The following is a 25,838-nucleotide window of genomic DNA, read 5'->3' as shown; positions in this document are numbered from 1 at the left end:
TCTGAAGATTGTTTGTCTTGCATCCATGCTGTCTACATCTGAAATTGTTGTACCTGGGTTGTGAGCATGTGTGTGACGCTGGAACCCCTGAAACTGCTTATAGTGAACTTGGGCTGTGTATGAGAGGGATTTTCACTGCTACCACTTATGATGTGCCAGTGCTGTCTGTTACACAGCATGTACCTCTTCTGTCCCTACAGACCTTGTGGAGATGAGCTTCACAAGCCTCTACCGTGCCTGCCCTGTACGTGAGAGGAATGCACACAGCTGCTCTCCATGCTGTATCAGTCTGACTGTGAGCAAACAGTGTGCTGCACCTGTGCTGTGTGTGAAGGAAGCTTACATTTACTGCAGCCCGTGATGTACCAAAGCTGTGAGTGTGAAGGAGGAGTGTGCTACTGCTACCTGTGCTGAACTTCACTGGTTTCTGAAGGGAGCTTGACATGTTGGTGTTCTCTGTGTTAAGGAAGCTTGGGAGACTGCTGTCTATGTGTTATATGTTCTGTGTGTGCAGGAAGGCTATAGCTGTTTCACATGAGATGAAAAACTGTACTGCTGCTACGGTGCCTGCATGTTCCGTGGATGACTGTTTGAAAAGTCTTCCCTTCTGCAGTCTGTGCCTTACCTGATGTGTGTGTGTTTGACAGAAGTTGTACAGGTGCTGCCTCTGGTGTACCTGCACAACGTGCTTAAGTTAATGTTTTGAGTGTTGGTGTAAGAGAGCCATACACCAGTTTTTATCATAAAGCTATTGTGTGTATAGGAAGTCTTGCACACTAACAACGTGTGATGTATCTTGTCTTTGTATTTTTGCACATGTATATTAATGAAGGACACTTTTACTGCTGCTTCCTTGCTGTGCCAGATCTGTGTATGTGAGGGATACATGAAAGTTATTAGCTGTGCTATAGTGGTATCATGTGTGGGAAGCTTGCTCGGCTGCTTCCAGGCTGTACCACTTCTGTGTAGGTGACATTAGTTGTTTATGCTGCAGCAGTACCATGTGAGGGAAGCTTACACTGCTGCTTCCATGCTGTTCCAGGGCTGTGTACGTGAGAGGTATCTGACAGTTGTTGCCTATGCTGTACTGGTACCATGTGTGGGAAGCTTGCATGGCTGCTTCCATGCTGTGCCAGGTGTGTGTACGTCAGAAGGTACATGACCCTTGTTGCCAATGAGGGGTAACATGTGAGGGAAGCTAACACTGCTGCTTCCATGCTGTGCCAGGGCTGTGTACGTGAGAGGTATGTGACAGTTGCTGCCTGTGTTGTAGCTGCACCATGTGTGGGAAGCTTGCTTTGCTGTTTCCATGCTGTGCCAGGTCTATGTACATGACACTTGTTGACTATGCCAGGTATCGTGTGAGGCACGCTCGCACTGCTGCTTCTATGCTGTTCCAGGGCTGTGTACGTGAGAGGTATGTGACAGTTGTTGCCTATGCTGTACCGGTACCATGTGTGGGAAGCTTGCATGGCTGCTTCCATGCTGTGCCAGGTGTGTGTGTACGTGAGAGGTATGTGGCACTTTTTGCCTATGAGGGGTATCATGGGAGGGAAGCTTACACTGCTGCTTCCATGCTGTTCCAGCTCTGTGTACGTGAAAGGTATGTGACAGTTGCTGCCTATGTTGTAGCAGCAGTATGTGTGGGAAGCTTGCTTTGCTGCTTCCATGCTGTGCCAGGTCTATGTACGTGACACTTGTTGACTATGCCGGGTATCACATGAGGGAAGCTTGCACTGATGCTTGCATGCTGTGCCAGGGCTGTGTACGTGAGAGGTACATGGCAGTTCTTGCCTATGCTATAGCTGTACCATGTGAGGAAAGCATGCACTGTTGCTTCCATGCTGTGCCAGGGCTGTGTACGTGAGAGGTATGTGACAGTTGTTGCCTACGCAGGTATCATGTGACAGGAGGTTGCACTGCTGCTTTTATGCCGTACCAGGTCTGTGTATGTGAGAGGTATGTGACAGTTGTTGCCTACACGGGTATCATGTGAGGGAAGCTTGCACTGCTGTTTCCTTGCTGTTCCAGGTCTGTGTATGTGACAGTTGTTGCCTGCGTGGGTATCATGTGAAGGGAATCTTGCACTGCTGCTTCCAGGGCTGTGTGCCTGAGAGGTTCATGGCAGTTGTTACCTATGCTCTAGCTGTACCATGTGAGGGAAGCTTGCACTGCTGCTTCCGGGGCTGTGTACGTGAGAGGTATGTGACAGTTGTTGTCCATGCGCTAGCTGTACCATGTGAGGGAAGCTTGCACTGCTGCGTCCATGCTGTGCCAGGGCTGCGTACGTGCGAGGTATGTGACAGTTGTTGCCTACACGGGTATCATGTGAGGGAAGCTTGCACTGCTGCTTCATGCTGTGCCAGGGCTGCGTACGTGAGAGGTATGTGACAGTTGTTGGCTATGCTGGTATCATGTGAAGGGAGGTTGCACTTCTGCTTTTATGCCGTACCATGTCTGTGTATGTGAGGGGCACCGGACTTCTGTTGCCAATGCTGTAGCAGTACCATGTGAGGGAAGCTTGCACTGCTGCTTTACCTAATCAGCGTGATGTCATTGTGAAGCTTCACACATGAACACACATACAAACAGGTACATACGTTCTCACTCTCATTATAAACATTCTCTGTCCTGCCCTTAACCTTTTAACTAAAGAATGGAGAAGCATCTTGATAATCAGCATATCGCTTTGCTGAAGTGTATTTTTTGCAGATCTTATTGAGCCTCTTTCTTATTGTGATTCAAATACATAAATTCACATAATCAGTGATAGTCTTGTGGAAAATATTTTTTTTTTACTTTCTTGAGGAAAATGTAAAATAAATATTTTTGTATTTCCTAGCTGGCTAAAAAAAAGGAAAATAAATGTAATGCAAGTCTATAAATACTCTTGCAGCTACTGTCGACTGCACCCGCTCTCAGAAAGATGAAAACATGGTCTCCTCCTTCCACTCAGTCGTATCTTGGGATTTCATTTGTGCTGTCATTATTTGCTGTCGCTCTCTGCCAGGTGTAGCGGAAGTGACATCACACGACAGCCTATCTTTACCTTCACTCACACACATATGCTTACACAAACACCCATTCACTCATACACAACTCTCTCTCTCTCACAGAAGCACTTTCTCACCCACAAGAACGCACACAACATACTTTTAAAAATGTTTTTTGCTTACCTCAGTTTCCAAGGAGGTTCATATTCCAGGTAACTGTACTCTATTTTTTATTACACTATAAATGAATAATAAAATTATTCACTATTACTGTACGAAAAAAACTAAAAGAAAGGAAGTGGAGCCCAAAGCAACATCATAAGGATGAGTTGTCCCTTTGTGCCTGGCACTGATTCTGCGACCGCTGAGGCCAGGGGTCGCAAGGATGAAGCTGGGCCTCGCAGCTGCGACCCCTGGCGACCCCTAAATGACGTCCATGCGCAGGTGTCTGAGCAGCGATTTGGGCACCAGCACTTATAATTTCACAAATAAAGCACTGGTTTGCAGCTGGTTGTTCGCCTAGGAGGTTTCTAGCCTCGCAGGCTATCACTGCGCCTTGTATTTTGGGAGACAGCTTGAAAGTGACAGTTGTTGCCTATGCTATAGGATTACCATGCGAGGGAAGCTTGCACTGCTGCGTCCATGCTGTTCCAGGGCTGTGTACATGAGAGGTATGTGACAGTTGTTGCCTATGCTCTAGCTGTGCCATGTGAGGGAAGCTTGCACTGCTGTGTCCATGCTGTGCCAGGGCTGTGTGCGTGAGAGGTATGTGACAGTTGTTGCCTATGCGCTAGCTGTGCCATGTGAGGGAAGCTTGCACTGCTGTTTCCATGCTGTTCCAGGTCTGTGTATGTGACAGTTGTTGCCTGCGTGGGTATCATGTGAAGGGAATCTTGCACTGCTGCTTCCAGGGCTGTGTGTGTGAGAGGTTCATGGCAGTTGTTGCCTATGCTCTAGCTGTGCCATGTGAGGGAAGCTTGCACTGCTGCGTCCATGCTGTGCCAGGGCTGTGTACGTGAGAGGTATGTGACAGTTGTTGCCTGCGTGGGTATCATCTGAGGGAAGCTTGCACTGCTGATTCCAGGGCTGTGTGTGTGAGAGGTTCATGGCAGTTGTTGTCTATGCTCTAGCTGTACCATGTGAGGGAAGCTTGCACTGCTGCTTCCAGGGCTGTGTACGTGAGAGGTTCGTGGCAGTTGCTGCCTATGCTCTAGCTGTACCATGTGAGGGAAGCTCGCACTGCTGCGTCCATGCTGTGCCAGGGCTGTGTACGTGAGAGGTTCATGGCAGTTGTTGCCTATGCTATAGGATTACCATGTGAGGGAAGCTTGCACTGCTGCGTCCATGCTGTTCCAGGGCTGTGTACGTGAGAGGTATGTGACAGTTGTTGCCTATGCTCTAGCTGTGCCATGTGAGGGAAGCTTGCACTGCTGCGTCCATGCTGTGCCAGGGCTGTGTACGTGAGAGGTTCGTGGCAGTTGTTGCCTATGCTCTAGCTGTGCCATGTGAGGGAAGCTTGCACTGCTGCGTCCATGCTGTACCATGTCTGTGTATGTGAGAGGCACATGACTGCTGTGGGCACAGAGAATATGTCGAGAAAATATTTTTTCTCCACTTCTCATGGAAAAACAATATTTACGGAATCCATAAATTATCCGTGACAGGTTTCATACCAGCCCCACCATTTGGAGGTAATTGTATTTAAGCCCTGGGAGATTTGCCAGAGATCACACGCGGGGTCAGTGCCGGGCCGTTTCTTGAGCTCTGGATCCGGGCGGGCCTCCCCTCAGGACAGAATTCTGGTACTGGCTTCATCACACGTCCGTATATACATGTGTTCGTTCTCCTTCTCTAATATCCCGCAGAAGGAGCAGGCCCTAGCTCAGGGGGTGACGCCCCAGGCCCCCTGGGTCCCAGCCGTCAGCCTGATGTGTGCCGCCTCAGCCGCCTGTGAGATGCGTGCGCATCCCCCCGGGCTGCAGCTGGGATGTTATCTCGGCTCCCATCACACGCTGGGCTTGGGGAAGGGGTATTGACACAGTTAAGTAAGTCATTCTTTCTTTTGAAAGTAGAGCTGGTAGCGCTGCTCAGACAGGAGTCATCCTTAATGGAGCGAGTCAGGTTTGAGGGATGAGAGGTCGGATTTAAGGAGCTCGGCCACCTCGTGCAAACAATCTCTTCTGAGCGTGCCCCTCGGCCTTCTCACACACAGCACCAGCCAGTTAACCCCACACTATCCCGGACAAAGGGCGGGATCGGATAATGGGGGGCGCCAACGCACCTGAAACCTGAGCCCAGTGGAGGGGTGTCACACAGGGCTCCGGGGGCAGACCGGCCGTCGCGGCCTGCCCGAGGTGGCGGCACCTAGACATGGAGGCGACGGGGGGCTCAGCCTCGCCTCATTAGCCTTTTCGGGAGCTTACTTTGGCCAGACTACCCCTTCTGAGGGGTCGCCGGGACGTCTCTCGGTGCCAGAGCCCAGCTATTCATACATGGTTGCGTCCTCACAAGGCTGTAGTTCAGACATAAAGCGCCTAAAGGCAATTCTATTTGGAGCACCTCTTTAATCAGTTATCACTCATGTAACGTGCAAAACATCCAGGGTCGGACTGCTGTATGGGCCGGTCTGGAAGGACCCGACGGGGTCAAGTCACTACCCGAGCCGGTTTTTTTCAATGTTTTTGGATCTGTTTTATGGTCTGGTGGGGCAGTTTTTAGGTCGAGCACGCAAGTGCTTTTCGATCTGTTGTAAGTATTCTGTGGACTTTTAACAATGCCCATCTCACACCCATCACTTTCACTCTTCGTGGGCTTACCTTTCAAAAATCCCTTGATGTCTTTGGTAATTGCTTTATGTTTGTCCCGCCTTAGGGTTAGTCTGCAAGGTGGTAACAAAACCGCCCCATTACATAGGTTACTGCATGATTGCCGATATACTTCAGCGTGGGCAAGCTTTTTTTTTTGTCTCTCCCCTTTTTGCTCCATGGCGGCCATGGCGCTCACATCGCTAACAGCGCAGAACACTGCAAACTCCAAAGGCAGTATTGAAGCACTGGTCACATTGTTCACACTGTTACCTAACCACAGTCATTTCTTTTGGCTCTCCCCTTCACACTCCATAGCTTTCACAAAAACACTTGTAATTGATAAATACTTTACGTAAGAAACGCAGAAATCCTTAAAGCGGCTCTCCTGGCACAGCGGGAAAGCCAATACTACGATATTCACTGCAATTGGGAAACTCGCCTCGTAATGCTTTGAGGCCATTACTTTTAGAAAACATGTTTGCTCGTAACTCGGCCTGTGGTGGTCCTAGGACAATGGGACCACAACCAAATCGTTCATGACAACATGCTCTTTTTGTCTACATCACACTAGGTTAGTGGGAACCCCAAAATAATAACCCCTCCCACCATTCAGTGTCTTTTTAAGTTCTTTCGTGGCTGGAACTTTTGTTTTGCAGCTGGAAGTAATATTGTTTTAAGGCCCTTGTTTGCTATTTCATTGTAGTAGCCTGCCAACCTTCAAAATGTGTAATGCACTACACCCTCTAGGGGTTAAATATATGGTTACACTGCGTTACTTTCTGCCATTCTCTTTCATGTTGCTATGCCCTCTAGGGGCTTACTATGTGGTTACATGACCATGTTCCTTACAAGTGCTATCTTTATTGTGGTGTCCTCTAGGAGCTGTTCTGAGCATTACAGTCAACATACTACAATATTCGCAGACACAGAAACTTGCCACATAATTCTTTGCATGGCATTACTTTTACAAAACATTTTTGCTCATAGCTTAGCCTGTGGTGGTCCTAGGACAATGGGACCACCTTAAAAATGCTCACCACATTGTGCTGTCTACATCATCTCTAGGTCCCCACACTAGGTTAGTGGGGACCGCAAAATAATAACCCCTCCCACATTCAGTGTCTTTTTAAGTGCACTCATGGTTGTAACTTTTGTTTCATAGCTGAGAGTAGTTTGTGTTTTAAAGGAATTGTTTGTATTTTCATTGCAGTAGGCCTGATAGCCCCAAAAATGTGTAATGTGCTGTGCCCTCTGGGGGCTAAATAAATGGTTACAGTGCTTTACTTTCTGACATTTTCTTTTCATGTGGCTGTGCCTTCTAAGGACTAACTGCATGGATATATGACCATGTTTATTACAAATGCTATTTTCATTGTGGTGTCCCCTAGGGGCTGTTCGGAGCATTACAGTCTAATGCCAAACGTTTATTTATGAATAAAGGTTTTTATTGGTTTTACATGATGACTGTGTATGCTTTATGATACTCTCCTTATTGCAATTATGACCATGCTTCAGGCCAACTTAATATCCTTATAACACTATAGCTGTTTGAACACTCTTGAAATGTTTGGGTGACCGTTCTAGTTTATTTCTCTTGCTACTCCTCCGTTTCTGTCTTGTGCCTTTTTTGGGGGGGAATTTTGTTAGCCAGCCAGCAACTCTGATGGACAGAGGAAGAAGGTAATGGAAGTGATTTAGTTATATGCAGGGCCACTGGAATTATGTGGCAGGAAAAGACCAAATTGTGAGGTAGGGTTGACCAATTTATGTGGCAAGAAAAGTCCAGTTATGAATTTACAACCCCAGTAGCTCGAAATTAAGCAAATGCAAGACCTCTTGCTTTGCAAATGCTCATTACTGCTGATTTCCCTGATAATATCACAGAGTGCCTGCAGCAAGCACAAATGAACACACTCTCCCATCCCTTGTAAAACAGTTATAATGCATGTCTTTACAAGTTCAAAACTAGATGCAGACTGAGGGGCACTTCTTAGCTATCTGATTATCTAATGGGGGGAACTTTAGTTTCGATGCCCGGGATTATTTTCTGTTCCAGCCTGACCCTAAAGATATCTCAGAGATCTGTGGCAGTCATCTTCAGAACGTTCCCTGAAACAGGCATCTGTTTCCCGCGTAAATCATTAACAACAGTTGTATTTCTGCCCAGTTGCGGCTCGCGGGAGGGAGAAGGGGCAGCGTGGAGCGTGGTGGAGGTGGGGAGGGGAGTGTCAAAAAAAAAAAAAAGTACCTGTTTCGCCATGCCTCACCACCACCACTCCTCAGCTGCAGTCATAGGCTCAGGCTCCCAGCCTGCCCTGCATCCAATCCTAACCCTGCTGGCAGCATGAAAGCAGCAGTAGGATTGGATGGAGTGCCCTGGTGGGAGCCTTTGCCTGCTCTATCCAATCGGGTACTGCGTTGCCGGGTTGGATAGCGCCTAGTGCGCATGTATGTTTGGCTGGCGGGGGCGGCACTCCTCTGCCATAGCGGAGGAGCCTACCTTGTTTCTGCCCCTTCTGTGTGTGTATGAGTGCACGTTGTTCTCTGACTGCTTGTCAGCTTATAGGCTTTTTAGGATGAATTGTGGGTTCACATCAGTTACCTGCATGATACACACATCTTTCTGCAACAACCGCATGTGCCCATCTATCTTTCCACATGGTGTGTGTACACTGTGTACTTGCATCACATGTATTTCTTTGTGTTTATGTTGGTCACATCATTTTTTCTCATCTAGATGTGTTGCTGCTGCGTGCGTGTAGCACACAACATTCACCACGTGACTTTACACAATACATTGAGCTGGCTGGTATCTCGCTTGACTTTTGTACGGAGGGCATACATCGCGTGCAATTTCCACACAGACCTCTCACACGCAATACTTGGGAAACCAGTAATTCTCATGGGATGTTTTATGCACGGAAAGAATAAGGCCGTTTCACTCAGCCTTCCGAAGAGCCTGACTCAGCAGTGCCTAGGAGGTGCCTAGCAGCCATAAATAAAAGCTTCTCTGGTAAACTGGAAATGAGTATGAGCTCTGGCAAGGTGTTGTGTGAAATACCGTGTTTGCAGGGTGATCACAGGTGTGAGCAAATACAGACTAATTTGCATAGTTTATTTGCCTAGAACTTTAACTCTAGAAGCTTCCTTTCCATTATCCAACTTAAAATAGTTCTGTTATTATGTTGGACTATATGACGTTTGGTGTGTGAGGGCGGCTGTTCTGCCAGGTGAGCTGTAAGGTGAACAGAAACACAACATCCTCTGATTCCTGGAGGAAGTGCACTAGTTCTTCTGTTGGAGGATTCTCATTCACTGAAGAATGTACTGGTGAAAAGACCTCTGTGATGTGGTTGGCATGGCAGAGGTAAATTAAGGATCATAAAGCAGAGGTACATCTGCCATAGAAGTAAGAGGGGAAAGTAGACAGAGGAGATTTTGCCATGAGGATAAGAAGGGAAAGGTGATTCCACCAAAGGATAATAAGGCAGAAGTGACTACACCAAAGGATAATAAGGCAGAGGTGACTCCACCGGAAGGATAATAAGGCAAAGATAACTCCACCAAAAGATAATAAGGGAGAAATAAGTCCACCAAAGGATAATAAGGCAGAGGTGAGTCCACCAAAGGATATTAAGGCAGAGGTGATCCCGCCGTAAGGATAATAAGGCAAACTGTAAATCCACCTCAATGGGATTTTAATCGAGGCAAAGAAAGTTTGGTAGGTTCACAAGAGTATCCTCTTTACATTGATTTCCTATTAGCAAGTCTTGTTGAGCTATGGGACCAAATCACTCCACTCTATCGAGAGTCTATGGCTTAGGTAGAGCGTTCACCTCACCTTTGAAGACAACCCTGGCCATGGAGAGCTGGGAATCAGACTTGAAATCCACAAGAAGCTAGTACTGGATGCACCTTTAGCCCAGCTTCAAAATGCATGCTTTGTTCCCCTTTACACATCGTTGTGATTGTAATGGGCACAACTTTCTGCTCAAAGGCAAGTGCATAAACTTGAATGAGTGCTTGATGAGAGAGGTCTGCAACCTCTACTCATGTTTAGCAGCATACCTGTTTGTCGGTAATCACGTCAATGAAGCATTAAAGGGACCTTCCCCAGAAAATAAAAACACCAACTCCTGCATCACAGATTATAGGAATTCTAGAAATGCCTTTGTTAAATAATGTCTGCTTGGCATTTGGAGCTGACACCCCATTCACAAAATATCCCTGTTACCATATAGTATAGTCTGTGCTGAGGGAACCCATAGCTTGATAGCAGATCGGTCTAGTAGTGATCACATAATGCAATGCAAAGCACTAGTGGACCGCATCGATGGTAGCTCCAACAACTGCAAAGAGATCTTTTTGATCATTAAGTATTTCACCTCGCCCTCAGCCACTGTCACCAACATTGCTGCCTCCCAGCAACTCTGCGACAACCTATCTGACTTCTTCCACAGCAAAATCGCAACCATCTACAGCAACTTCCCACACCAACCCAACCCCAGAGAACTCTTTGCTAATCTACCCACCACCAACCAAGATGGCCACCTGACTGAATGGACAACCATCACCTGAAAAAACACAGTAGCAATCATGCAGATCATCCACATAGGGGTCCCAACGGACCCATGCACCCACCACATCTACATCCTGGGAGCATCACCAATCAGCACCACCCTTCCCACATCATCTACACTTCTATCACGTCCACCACTTTCCGGGATGAATAGAAACGTGCAGAAATCAATGTTCTCCTCAAGAAGCCCATGGCTAACCCAAATCAACTGAGCAACTTCCGACCTATCTCCCTGCTTCCCTATCCAGACAAAGTGATAAAGAAAGCCATCAACGACCTCAAACTTCACCATCTGCTAGACAACACTCAATCAGGATTCAGAAAGAACCACAGCACTGAAGCAGCACTCATCTTGGCCACGGATGACATTCGTACCATTATAGACCAAGGAGAAACAATAGCCCTCATCCTGCTCGACCTCTCTGCAGCCTTCGACACCGTCTCCCATAACACCCTTATCAGAAGACTCCACAAGATTGGCATACACAGATCCATTCTCAAATGGATCTGTTCCTTCATCACAGGAAAAACCCAAAGGTTCAGACTGCCACCTCTCACATCACAGACCAAGAAATTGTGTGAGGAGCCCCACAGGTATCATCCTTCAGCCCTATCCTTTTCAACATATTAATGACACTACTCACCAACACCATCTGATCACAAGACATCAATGTCATCTCCTATGCTGATGACACCCAATCCATTCTCTCCCTGACGGACAAAACAACTACCGCTAGAACCAACTTCACCAACTGCATGACCATGGTAGCAGACTAGATGCAAATCAACTGCCTGCAACTCAACTCTGGCAAGACGGAAATACTGGTCTTTAGCAACAAGCTCTCCCCATGGGACTCCACCTGGTGGTCATCTGAGCTAGGACCAACACCCACAGACCACAGGAGAAATCTAGGGATCATCCATGATGACAAGCTGAACAAAATTTAAAACCAATGGCTGCATTAGAAATGTACTAGAAAATCAGTGGTTACAACGGGTGATCGCAAAGCCCGCTCTATTTATATTGCTAGCAATAGGTCCCTTTGACAGCTGCACTGCCGAAACACAAGGGATAATCAAGTTAGTGTGTGAGCAGTGAGTAATTAGAGATTAGTGAATGTGTAGTTTTACATTGTGCCCAATGATTAGTTAACTAGATCTATACATAGTTTCTGCCCAACTTCAGAAACAGTTCAAATATGTGGCACAGCTCTTTCTACAGAAAAAGGAAATGTCTTTGTCCTCCGCAGATTTCTGAGCACTGCTCCTGATTCCTTATTTTTCCAAAGATTTTGGAAAGTTTACACACGTTCCAAGAAGTTTTGACATTTTTTAAATTATCCTCTGATTTTCTATGTCTACTTAAATTTCCAAGCAAAGAAAATGTCTGCAGAAGCATCAGAATAGGAGAAGGAATGGCTGGAGGGAAGGAGGCGGAGCACCAGGGCAGCTTTTAACATCGCCTTGCACCACTGCAAACACTTTAATAGTTCTGCTGAGTTGCAAGCTGGGCTGAGCAGTGGACACCTTCATCTTAAATCTTTGCAGTGAAGTCCAGGCACTCAGTCACCCACTCACACCTGTGATCTGTTACGGAAAGCACTGAATACATGTGCGCTCTTAGGTTACAAACATGCAAAGGGACAGCTGAGGAAAGGTGTGTGAGGGCGAAGGCACGGAAAGGCTGCAGGGTGATGTGTGTGTGATGGCAGATATGTGAGGGAGACAGAGGTATACGCATTAGCTAGCTGATGGCAGATGTATTGAAACAGTGGTGAACATTTAGAGTAATGTTGCTGTTCATGGCGTGTACAACTTTCATTTAGCATTTAATGTAAATGATAGCAGATGTCACAACCGAGGCACACGACAATTTAGTAAGAATGTCAAGATTATACATAGGGCTTCCACGTTTTATGGTATTTATTTATTTGTTTACATTTCTGTCTGCAATCATTCATATGTATTTTTGCTCATTTTATATATATTTATCTGTTTATATTTTGTGTTTAGAGTAAGCAAGAAGCTGCAATGGGTATATTCCCACATTTATTAAACCAATAAAACTATACTCACATTTGAACGGCAGCCAGTTCTAGAAATGTTCATTACAATACAATCATCTGAAATATTTTCTAGGAATGTCTCAAAAATCTGTATATTTACAGTTGTTTAAACTTTATTAGGAAATCTTTTTTTTCTTTTTCTTTTTCTTTTCTCCCCTTCCTGTCCATCTGACCAGCTACTAACCTACCATCCATGATAGATAGTAGCGAGAAATGTCTAACAGATGATCTATTTACCGTATTGTCCCATAGTAAAAATAAATACAGACAAGAAAATAGATGTTTTTCTGTTTGTGTTTATCTGTAAAAATTAGTAAAAATTGAACACTGGAAAGCTTCATTGCGCATTGGATCTCCTGTTAAACTTAACTACTCGATCACACCTCCCTTAACAATTAGAAAATAAGAAAATTGGAATGGAGCAATATGGAGATAGTGTGTGTAAGAGAACAAGAGAGAAAAGGTGAGCTGAGGAGAGGGGAGTGAAGTGGAAGAGATAGAGAAGGTGAATAAGGATTGAGAGAGAGGAAGGGGATAGACAGGAAGAGAGAGAGTAAAAGAAAAAGAGAGAAAGCAAAAGAGATGGTGGAGAGAAGCAGAGAAGGAAAGTGAGGGAGGACCAGTATTAGAGCGAGAGATAGAAGGAGAAAGAGTGGTCAGATTAAGGATAGAGAGAATACACTATAGTAACGTGAAAGAGCCCTATCATGGCTGCCTTCAATTGGTGGCAAGGCGAATAACTTGTGACCGCAATTGGCTCCATAGTATCCTGCAGCCAAAAGGAGCAAGACACATCCCTTAGATGACACACTTCGGAAAGCTAAGCATGTATTTGGAAACATTCCACAATAAGTTAAGACTGGAGAAGAGAAAAGAGCAAGGGCATCATCTAGATTTAGGTGATAACAAGATGGCCATCAAAAGGTAATAGATGCCTGATCGCCCAACCCTCAGCTGATGATTTTATTTAAAAGTGCTGGAAGTGATGATTTTTTCTGCTGGGGGAAATTAAAATCATAAATCCAGAAGACTTCCAGTCTGTAGAGTTACTTATCAAATGTTATCTATCATAATTAGAATGCACTAAAACACTCACAATTCATCATCCGATCACCCTGTAATCCATGCACTTTATCCCTTTTGCTTAATTATCCCCCCCAAATAACAGTCTTTTGTCACTATGTTTCAAGTTAAAATTTAACAAATGTATTCATCTCTCATAGAACTTTTATCATACTCTTCCCTTATACATTCATTAAAGTGTTTACGGCCCAACATAAGCCCCCATTTAAATAAACAATTCTCACAACCTATTTAAAAGTCATATTCCTATTCCTAATATTAATAACACTTTGGTGGTGAATTATGAGTGTTTAAGTGCATTCTAGCTATGATAGATAACATTTGGTAAGTAACTGTACAGAAGGGAAGTATATTCTGTTTTACGTGGACAACTCTCTCTGTTACCGGAGATTTCTGCTGGGGGAGCCACTGGGCTGATGGAAAAACCCCTTCAAGTTGGACATCGTTCTGATAGCAGTGTGTCAGAATGCCTGTCTAATTCATTGTGGGCCTTTCAACTCCATGACCGCCATTTTATTCCTGCTGCCAAACAGGATTGCAAAAAATACAAAGACTGTCCCCATGCACTGCAAGTTCTTTGTTTTCCATTTTGTCTTTGGAAAACAAAATAATAATAGGAAAAGCCAATAGATCTATTTTGCATTTTGAGTCTGGACCAAAACTTGAAAAAAATGCCTGCCATAGTGAAAAAAAAAGCAAAAAGGGATTGCTTTGAGTGTACAATACAGCTACGCGATAAACAAGCATTTGCAACGCAATGGGTAAAATGTTGTATATTCCTAACTGGACTTTTTTTGCCACATAAATTGAAAATGAAAAGTAAACAGTTGACACAAGCGAGCCTCAGAAAAACAAGTCAGGAATATGTACAACTAAGCATGGAAATATGGCCATCGTGGCACTGCTGGGTTGGTGGAGGCAGTGCCCTAGATGCCAGAGCAACTTGGTCCCCGCTGCCAAACCCTAAATCAGACCCTAGCTTTGGATTCGGAAGACCACTTATGGCCTGATTTAGATATTGACAGACGAGTTACTCATCACAACGGTGACAGGTATCCCGTCTGCTAAAATCTAATCCCATACAATATAATGGGATTTAGATTTCAGCAGGCAGGATATCTGTCACTATTATGATGGAGTACCTTGTCCGCCAATATCTGAATCAAGCCCTTAGTTACAATGTGGACCAGCTGCAATGCCAAGTGGGCATTTGATGGAATCACAGGGCTAGGTCAGGAGTTGTGGTGCATTATGGCTAACACAGGAATTGGGAGTGCATCAATGTTAGGCCATGGCAGGTAAGAGGTTTGAAACTAAGTCCCATATTTATACTTTTTTAGCGCCGCATTTGCATCATTTTTTGACGCAAAAGCGGCGCAAAGTTACAAAATACAATTGTATTTTGTAAGTTTGCGCTGCTTTTGCGTAAAAAAATTACGCAAATACGGCGCTAACAAAGTATATATACGGGCCTAGGACTAGTTCCAAGCCTTACTCCTGTAAGGATACTCTGGATATATAAGGCTCAAAGATAAAATCAAGACCTCAAGGCTAGGCAAGAGTGAGGCAGGTGATTTGTGGGGAATACCCAAGTCTAAGGCAGGACCTGGAAGAGCTGCAGATATTACTCTGGAGTTAGAGCAACCTGAAATTTTAGACCGTGAACATACTAGAAGGCAAGCGCTGGCCCGGGGGCTGGTACGGACTACAGCATTATGCCTTAGAGCTCGCAGGTGGGGCAAAGCCCTGTAAAAAGAGTCGGCCACACCATGTACTTAAAGAGCACATCATTTGCAATTACCATGACTGCAGAAAGTGACCTTCCTCATAACTTTGCACTCCCTCGCTTCTAGTACAGATCACTATCTTGGGGTATTTTCTGCTTGCCACTCAAACGTAATAGGCAGGAGTGGACGTGGGGATTAGTCATCCGGGCATCCACTAGATCACTGGAGGCATCCCAGAGCCGGCTGTATTAAAGGCTAGCTAAAAATGGACTCCAGTTTTAATCTCGAGCCTTTTATTCTAAAAGAGGTGCATCATGCACAGTTTCTGATGAGCGTGAATAACATGGTCACGCTAATACTCAACTGAGGTCATGCAGATTAGCGCAGTGCCCCTTTTGGAGGGTTTTCTAGTAAAATAGCTGAAATCCTTCAGATTTTATGCAAGAGACCAGTTAGGCTACCAAATGAAAATATAAAGCCAGAAGAATGTTTTGAGTAAAGGAAATTGGTTCCCTGTCCGCAAAAAATAAAATGTCTAGCTGCCAACTATGATGCTCCAAACGTTGGCAGAAGTTAAGAGGATCACATCCTGGTAGATGTACTGGGCAGTTGTCATCTGAATGGTTTTATCTGGGTACAGCCAGGAAGCACTTTTTTTAATATGCATATTTTGGTTTTCTCAATATTCAAATAGTTTCATGACACATCCATACTAAAATCAGCGACTGTTACAACACTGATGCTATCCGCATGCACTGGATAGATTCAATGAAAAGTGCATTATAATATGTAACATTTTGTAGGATGATATCCGAGAGAAAACATATAGGAGAACAGTAAACCTAACACCACAAACTTTGAGCCAGATTACTTGTGTCACGTAAGAGTGTAATGTCGTGGGAGGTATTTACTGGATACCTGAGGCCACACTTCCATCTCAGGGAACTGCTGGCCAAGTGGGGGCTCTCCTCATGTGGTACTATAGTAGATGGCCAGTGACAGGCCATCCAGAGAACCTGCGTCTTCGGTGGGTATGTGTCAGCATCAGGGTCTCTTTGGTGCAAGTAAATGGTCATCCCATGAAGCATCTTTGGGGCACTTACGTAGTCCACTCAACTCCTCCCTATGCAGCACCTGTGACTCAGGCTTTGTCCATTGCACCAGCGTGGCCCACCAGCCCAGAACTCCAGGGAGTGTAGTCACCTTCCAACTCATTGTAATTATTCTTCTGGACAACCCTAGGGGCAGATCAATAAATCTCCATGTGGTGCCATCCACCCCTCGATGGCCACGAAGTCCTAAAATATGTCTCCATCTTATTCAAACTTTACCTATCAGTGACTCCCTGAAGAATTGTACAAATCTCGCCCCAAACGTGCCATACCACTGAGCAGTCCAAAAATATATGTAGTATGTCCGCCATTGGGTGTCAACAGCTAGGGCAAGCCGAGGATGTTGTGGGTATATTGTTGGTTAGATAGGCTCTATGCTGTATATTAAACTTTATATTGAAAATGAGCGTTGCACGAGACCTTACAGTAGTTTTCAATAGTCCAGAAGCACTTGCTGCTCCAAATGACTACACTATCGAGTTCCTCAGATGAGATTTCACTAAATTGTAGGAAACTTTAAGAACCAGAATGCTGAGAGAAAAGTGTTTCAAAGAATGGGGCACATTTGCTCTGTGGCTTTGTCTCCCTGAGTGCACTACCTGAAAATATGTTAGACGTATTTGGGTGTCTTTACCGAGACAGCAAAAAAGCTAGTCTGCGAAGGTTTGAATTAATTTAAACCATTGATAATTGTTCTAGGATCTTCCTTATAATACTTTTAGCTCCTCTGTGCCATTAGAGACAGAGACCAACGACCAACCATATGTCCCAAAAGAACAAGGGAAGACAAAAAACCTTAGGTCTCAGCCATTCCGACCTTCCATCGGTTTTGCACACTTTGGGGCATATTTACAAGGAAGTGGTGCATCGGTCCTGATGCACCACTTTTCTTGCGTCGCCCCTGTCCCACCTATCGACTCTATGGTTGCGCCGTATTTACAACATGGTGCACCATGGCAGTCGTTAGGGCAATAGCGACAAACATTTTTATGCTATTGTGGTGCTTTGCTTCACTAGCCTCAAAAATGTGGACGCTAGTGCAGCAAAGCACAGGGAGGCCCTTCAAATAAAATGGGTGCGTCATTTTAACGCCTGCTGTAAGCATGTGTTAAAAATGACTGAAAAAATGACGCAGTGAAATGTAAACCATCCACATCCTGTACAACATCCAAAATGTATGAAAGTCTTTCAAACAAGCTTGTTCTTTGAAACTAAGGCCCTCTTTATGAGTGGCATCTTACTGGGGCCGGTAAGAGCAGATCTCTTTACTGTCACCTGGAGATTTCCAAGCTACCAAAATCTCCACGTGAGGATGAGGAATTTCAGGGGCAATCAGACTTGGAAATACCACTTCCGCTGGTAATTTCTTAGCGTACTCTTAGGGTCCAACTTGTAATGGGCTGGATTTTCTGCATCCCTGAAGTTATATATTCCCGGTGTCGGTAACTCAAGTTGTTGGGTAAATCCGACCCAATTACGGGGCCACTCATAATAAAGGCCTAATGTGCCCGATTCCATGGCAGGCTGCAAGGCCGTGGCTGACAACAGATGCCACGTCACCAGCGTGGTTTTCAGTCTGCCCTGTTGGCTTCAGCGATCAGGATCAATTATCCTGAGACTTGTAGATCAATAGAGAAGGTGGAAGGAAGTACAAGTCCCAAGAAGCGCAACGCTATTGGGAGAAAAGCGCGTGACTGTCTGACAGTGAATACCCCCTCCCCCATCCTCCCCCCAGATGAGACGGGAACAGCTAACAGCTTGGGGGACGGAGGTAAAATAAATAACCTCGTCAGACAGTCACTTGCCACGAAGAAGAGGTCACACGGGAGGTTGAGATAAATACCCAATTTAGAAGTACAACAACGCTAACATTCAGTGCTTTATTTCAGCCGGTGGTTTCCGGTGCGGGTCACCGGCACATATTTTTGCCAGCACGTATTTTTCTGCCTCAAGCAGTTACTGCGAGCAAAAGACACATATGAGAAAGACGGAAGAAGAGAACAACGAAAAAGCGTTAGAAAGGGGGAACGCAGAAAGTTGTAAGAGTGAGCTGAAGGGGCAGGGAGTGGCTGTAAATGGATGAAAGAGGGTTTCAAGATGAAGCTGCCTCAGTATTCTGTGCTCGCGCATTTAATTGCAGCAGCCGCGTGATTCAGAGGGCGGCTCTGGGCACTGGCACGTTTTTATTTACAAATTAAGCACTGCTAACATTTCTTTAAAAGGCGCCATAAGGGTTTGCTGAAGCCGCCGAATGACAGAGGAGTTTGGTGCCGTATAAATATCCGAAACCCTCACCAGACAGGCACTGTGTGAACGCAACTCTGTGCAGCCGGTATTTGCTCTCACACAAAGGGGGGGGCTTCCTTTGGTGCAGGATGCAGGTGAACAAAGCAGACGTAACATTTATTACAGGGTAGCAGCTGGACCCCGCCCCCCTCCTCCCCATCCTCTCCCCAACACCCCTGTTCTAGCCCTCCCTCCCCAATCCAGCCACAGACCTCTTCAGAAGATTCCCTACTCTTTCTGCAACATGATGGTGGTGTGTTGTGGGGGCCATTTCCGCCTTGTTAACCAACCCCTCCCAGGCCCCCGAACCGCAGGGAGCAGGCATCTTTATAAGCAGCCCGGAAGGGCTGCAGCTGTAGGCCTGGCCGTCTTATTCTTCAATTGCAGGTGTAAGTGGAGCAGGTGGGGGCTAAAGGGGATGGGGGGTGGGCTATAGGAAAGAGAAGGGATATAGGAATGCTGCCATTTCCTTTCTCAAGTAGCTGGAATCTTGTTAAGCACACCTCCTGTCACATAATAAGCACCAGCTGGGCTCCGGCAGACCTAGCCACACGGGACAGGTGCACGCTGCACCACTACCGGGGGGCGAGGGGCTGGGACCCAGGGCGGCAGACCTCATCACCTGAGATCTAGGAGGCAGAGCCCAGGGGAACATGCAGTGCTCAAATTGTGAATAAAAACGTGCCGGTGCCCAAAGCTCTGCTCACAGCGGCTGCTGCAATTAAATGTGCCAGCACCGAATACTGAGACAGCGTAATCCTAAAAGCCTTCCTGGGCCTCTTTAATCCACTTACAGGCACTCCCTGCCTCTTCAGCTCACTCTTGCAGCTTACTGCTTTCTCCCTTTGTGACGCATTTTCATTTTTCTCTTCCTCCATCTGTCTCTTATGTGTCTTTTGCTAGCAGTAAATGCTTGAAGCGGAAAAATAAGTGCTGGTGCCCAGCACCAGAATCCACCGGCTCAAACTAAGCACTGGGAACACGTGAATGTATGTGTTGGAGTGCTGAAGCACTCTACAAGGCACTATGGGAACTATTAGATCAAATTAAAACCTCTCAGAGTGAAAGATGTACATTTTATTGCGTGGACTTTGTTATTTTATGTTATGCCATGCTATGTTGTTATGTACAGTTGTATTATGTGTATTTGTAAAGAGCACGATCACCCGCAAGGTAATCCTGGTGCTGAGCATCTGTATGCGTCTAACCTTGCCTATGGAAGGTTGGTCATTTGAAAAGCCAGGTCTTCAGCTTCTTGTGGAATTCAAGAAGAGCGGAGTAGGCTTTGAGGTGGTGTAGGTGGTCATTCCACGCTTTAGGAGTGATGTAAGAGAACGCCTGACCTCCTGGTTCTGTGTATGTGTTAGATGTGTGTGAGTAGGAGTCCTCTGGAGTGGAGGCGTCTGGGTGGTTGGTGGAAGAAGATACGCCAGTTCAGGAAGGTGGGGCCTAAGTTGTGCCATGCCTTGAATGTGTGTATGAGGAGTTTGAAATGAGCACGTTTTAGTATCAGGAGCCAGTGGAGTTCTCCTGAGGCATGGTGTGACACGAGTTCTGTGTGGGAGGGTGAAGATAAGTCTGGCTGCCGAGCTCTGGGTGGTTTGTAATCTTCGAGTGAGTTGCTTGGTGATCCTGGTGTTCGTTCGTAAAGTGTGTACCGTTGATTTAGGCACCAATATGTGTCTGGCATCCTTTTTGTAGCTTAACGCTACCTTGTAAATACGCCCCTTCCCACACAGTACTGTGCGTGGAAGAGGCGTGCAATGGGTGTTGCTGTGGGCGTGCCACAGCAACACCCATTGCATTTTGATGCTGCCTCAGATTTATGAAATCTTGTAAACCCGGGGCAGTGCCAAAATCTAACGCCAGCCCCAGGTGTGGCACTAGCAGGGCGCAACGAGGAGGAATACTTTTATTCCTCCTTGTTTTTTGCTTTTTCTATGCGTGCTGCATTCTGACGCATGCATAGAAAAAGCAAAATGCCAGAAATTATTGAAAATTATGCTTTGGCACTTCTGTGTGTGCTGCATTTTGCAGCACACGCTGAAGTGCCAAAGCGCCATTAGTGATTGTTTATGTGCGGGAACGGACACCTTTCCGCACATAAACAATCATACCCCTCAACACAGACATCCTTGCATGATGGTGCACGGATGCCTGCGTTGGCGCTGTGTAGCTGTGGCACCCGTTGACCTAGAGTAAACTCCCTAATGTAAGGACTCCTATTTAATTAATGAATATGCCACTTTACACGTGCAAGAACAACCACTTACTTGAATCAATAATTATTTTGATATACACATAATAGACATGTCAAAAGATCTTGAATTCTTATTGTTTTAGATATCTACACCTCATTAGTGTACAAACTGCGTTGGCGCTGGCAGCTAAATTTAGCACCAGCGCAGGGTGAAACGGAGGGGTGCGCCATATTCCCTTAAATATGGCTCATCCATGCGTTTCTAAAGTGACACAGCGCGGTGGTGCCAATTTTGGCACAGCACCACGCTGCGCCACTTGTCTTTAAATCTGGCCCTAAGTCTCACTGTATATTGATGCCAGGGTTCCTCTGAATCGTGATTAAAGAGTAAATCCTGAGTAGGAGATAAATCTGTAAAGTGAGATAAAATCTGAGTGCACAAACGTGCATATAGGCAACTTACAAATGCTTTGGTCTTGGTTTCATAGTTTATGGTAGTGGTTCCTAAACTGTGGTCCAGGGACCCCTGGGGTCCACGGAGCCTACTCAGGGGGCTTCTGACTGCTTAGAAAATTAAATATTATTAGCAGATTAATAAAGTATATTTGATTACAGAGGCAAAATGAAAATTGAAAATGTTAAAACATTTGGTAAATGTTAAAGAATCTGGAATTTATGGCTAAACATTAAGTTAATATTTTCAGATTGTTTCGTGGGAGCAGTGTAAGTGCTTCAAATAGAATATGGAATGGACGATGGGTGACCACAACTGAATTTAGACAATTTATACTTGTTTGTGAATCGAATGCAAAAGTAATAATTTGTGTATTTGTTTGATGAATGCCCGTTTCTGTATTTTTTTGTGTATTATGTTACCGTTCAAATCATCAAAAATCCCAGATGGGGGTCCCTGGCTTCCAGTAACGACTCAGTGGTGGTCCCCAGATGCCAATAACAAGTCAGTGTGGATCCCTGGGGTTCCAGAAAAGTTTAATTGGGGTCCACCGAAGTCAAAAGGTTAAGAACCACTGTTCTACAGCACTTTCCATGCTAGGGATATATGCAAAATGTGAAAAGTGAAACTACAGCTTCAAAATCAGACACTGATATTGCCAAAAAGCCTGGACTGACCGAAGGTGTCACCAATGCTGAACAGTCAGTGAAACTCAGCAAAGCAAGTGATAACTCTTCAGGGTCAGACTGAGAGTCAAACTCAGCCCTGGCAAAGTGTTCAAACCACAGAGCTTCCTGCTGGTGAGCACAGGGAGGAAGCACTTAGCTGTGTTTTGACTGTATACATGTTTGGGGTACTGCCCCCAAAGTCATTTTGATAAAAAGGGTTCAAAAGTTTTAAATTAAAGACCACCTTTTCACACACATTAGCTAAGGACTATCAATGCTGTACCAGGAAGTACAACCGGCCCTGATAGCAGCCCTCTACCTTGAAGTCTACCATGGGACTACCAGTGTGTCCAGATGGCCAATCATTTTCGCCCTGTAACTGATGAATTCACACCAGTGGGCAGTCTTGGCCCACTAAGAATGAGATGAGGCAGACAAGAAGCCTTAATAGCATGGAGACCAGGGAGGATTGGAGATAAAAAGAAAAAGAGCGATTCTCTACCTTTGGTGCTGTAAGGCAGTTATGGTCCAACGCATTCTTAGAGGTGAACACTCTGAACCTCATTTATAAGCCACATGGAATTATTGACCGAAAGGAAAGAACATTGGGGTTGGCACCGTCATCGTAAAAAGCATTGCATGAGAAAACAACAGAAATCTCCCACAGGGATGATGAAAACTGCAACAAAAGTATGTGTGAGTGTGCCCAGACTACCCTCTATTGCCCTACCAAGTGACACTGCAGGGGCCTAGACCCATTTGCCTACCCTCTTTCTGTGGCCCATAAATAGCAATTAGTCAGTGGCAAGAGGGTCTTGCCCCCAAGAAAACTCACAGTGTTCCCAACATTTAACCTTTCAAAGACATAGTTGATGCCTAAGGACAAATACCAATATTTTGAAACAAAATTCTTCTAGATTATCATGTGGCATCTGGAGATAGAATCCCTTCGAAAGAACTTAACCACCCATGCAACACCAGTTACAAATGTTTTTGAACATGTTTTCCTCCAGCACTGACTAATACATGGCCCTGTAAGAATACAATAAATAGTTTTGGCATGCAAGCTTATTAAGGTTCAATGCCTTAAGCAGTGCTGGGAGCAGGTAAAATACAGATGTCAATCCAGCTGAATGTCACCCCGCTTACTTGACCCGACTCCTCCCAGTGGACTTCCCAAGCTGAGAAGCTGCACATCTTCCAAAGGAATCGCCAAACATATCTACACACCTGACATGTGCAACCCCAAAGCAAGGAAACAAAATATCAAGACCAGGTCAGAGTCAACCGTCCTTAAACTCCTGTAGAGACTTTTAGATCATGTGAGGTTAAAGGCAGCTTGATTTCCACTAGCCAGTCTTCTTCTGCTGACCAATCTGAAGTGTAGGAGAGGGTGTTACCTTAAGGAATATGCAGGGGTTCTCTGCCAGGTGGAACAAGGGAATCAGCATGATGGTGTGTTCCCCACCTTGCTGATGTCTGCCATGGCCATGCTCTTCTCCCCCCAGGGCCTGCCCACCCTGTAAATGATGGAAAATAACACCACTAGCTTTGTTGGAATAGTAGGTTTGTTAAGGAAAACAGACCCAGGTGGTAACTCCCTAGGTATAAATAAGCACCTTATTGTATTTAAGTATGTATGGATATTAATATTGTGCAAACCCAGCTATGTACAATAGAGACGGCTACACAGTGCATACTGGTGACACTTGTTCACAAATGGGAGGGCTCTTTCTCTTGGTTGGTTCCATGTGGATTAAACAATTGAAGTACTTATTTCTGGACATGAGTTTCCTTGAAGAATAGGGATAGGGCCTTCCAGCTTCCTTCTGAAGTGAAGAAGTTAAAGTGTATGTCAGATCTTTTTTGGGATAAAGGCCCTTATGCTTGGTGCACAGCACAGGAATTCCTGTCCCCCGGTCCTTTCCTTCCTGTATTTCTTTGTTTTAAGCCTGGTGTTGGCATGGCTTGTGCGTTCTCTTCATCAGCAGGGGCTCTTCGTTAGCGGGAGAAGGGATGTTAGTATTACTCATATTACCCTGGATGGGTTCTCTAGGGCCCATCCTGGAAAATGCTCCCCTTATGACAGCCATCTCACAACAGGGACCTGATGAGGTGTCAATGAGTGGACACTGAGAACAAACCTGGACTCACCTTCATGACAGGCCAAGGAAAGGGTGGCTCCTCTCAGTAGCCACCGTGACATCTTGTACAGAATAGTATACCTAAAAGGTGCCAAGTGTCTTCACAAAGGGCTTCAAAAGATGATGAAAATCCCATAACAGAGACAAAACCTCCTTGGCAATATTACAACTCATGATTGAAGATGACAATAAGAATTGAAGAAATCAACAAGGCACCAATCTTCCCCTGACACCAGGAAGGAGAAAAAAGCCAAGCAATAAACCACATGAAGAAACTCAGAAGACCAGACTTCTGAAAGCAAACATATGAAATAAAAAAATTGCAGCAAGTTGGTGAAGTACAACGAAAAATTAAGTGAACAGTGCGGCAATACATGTTCTTCCCATGACTGACTCTTAGATGTATGTGAAACAGGAAATGACATCGCAGGAAAAAAACTCAACTCCTTCTTAGATTGGGCACCTCAAATAATGTTCTGTGTGAATCCACCATCTTGGGAAGGGCAGTTATAAAGCTTCTAAACACTCCTTTTCAGAATATCATGGATTGAGGAAGCTTTTCTAGTTAGCTATTTTCCCTTCCATGCTGGATTCCAGGACCCTGTTGATATCTTTCATACCTCGTGCTGCAGGCGACTTCCAGAAAGTCACTCCAGGTGAACACAAGTGCAGACGCCAGAGCATGCTGGGTGGCACAAGCACTCAGTGTTGGCTAACTGCTATATGCCAGGAACATGCTGCCCTGCCGCACAAGAACTGCACCTTCATTTCTTGCAGTCTTCGATAAAAGCTTGGCATGACTCTTGGCACATATACAACATGAGGTCAGCAGGACCTACTCCAGCAACATGTACCTCTTGTTAGCCTATTCAGAATCAATTATCAAGTGCAGTTTAATATTAATATTTTTATTTCTGATATATTTCAGATTATTTATGACAGGCTGTATTAAAGGTTATTTCTTTCACAAATTCATATAGTCAGTGCTTGAATAATCTAAAGGGGACGTCTGTTAAACATCATGAACTGGTGAGAATACTGAAGCAAAGCAAGCAATTTTGTTTTGAAACTCATCATCGTAACTCGTACTGATGCAAGCACACATGAACAAGTATGAGCCAATGATTTGTACATATTATTCTATTTTGTGTAGGGTTAGGTCCTAATAAGTGAAGCAGTAGCACAAGTCCAATGTCAGTTTTAGGGCCTGATTTAAAATCGGGCAGGATGCTTGCCATCATGTAGGGTGGCAGAGGGCATTAATGTATGCCTAGTGCAGGCATCTCCAGTGAATAGCTTTTGGGCTACTGGCAACTCCCCAGCTTCCTGTAAGTAGCTCCCCTGTGTGCAGCCCAGCCTATTAAATTAGAAGCTTTTGCTTGGTCACAATAATATACATGTACCAAAATTGAGATTATCTATTTGAAATGAAAAGGTGTTTATCTGTTCAGATCTCATAAGGTGATATTTGAAAAAACATGGCTGAATTTCATAATATATGTTAAGCTGATATGAAAGTGATAAATCATGTGGCATTGGGTTGGTATTACCTTGGTACTACCAACATTGCAGCTATGAGGTATGTGTAACCCATGAGAAGCATTCCATATGGACAAAACCTTTATTGTATTACTGCTGGCAACCATGCCTGATGCACTGAGGTGATCACTGGTAGTTACTTTGCATGTGGTGGCTACTAATGTAATCTTGTCTAATGTG

General features: G+C 45.1%; 1 protein-coding gene across 1 annotated transcript in view; it reads left to right on the top strand.

The window, feature by feature from the left end:
• MMP11 (matrix metallopeptidase 11) overlaps window positions 1-25,838 on the top strand; it is a 119,602-nt gene that overhangs the window by 53,709 nt on the left and 40,055 nt on the right. The gene's annotated exons all lie outside the window — the stretch shown is intronic.

The sequence above is a fragment of the Pleurodeles waltl genome, chromosome 11 (genome assembly GCF_031143425.1).
Source record: "Pleurodeles waltl isolate 20211129_DDA chromosome 11, aPleWal1.hap1.20221129, whole genome shotgun sequence".
NCBI lineage: Eukaryota > Metazoa > Chordata > Amphibia > Caudata > Salamandridae > Pleurodeles > Pleurodeles waltl.
Note: the sequence above shows the minus strand (reverse complement) of the source record. Positions and strands in the feature narration are given on the sequence as shown.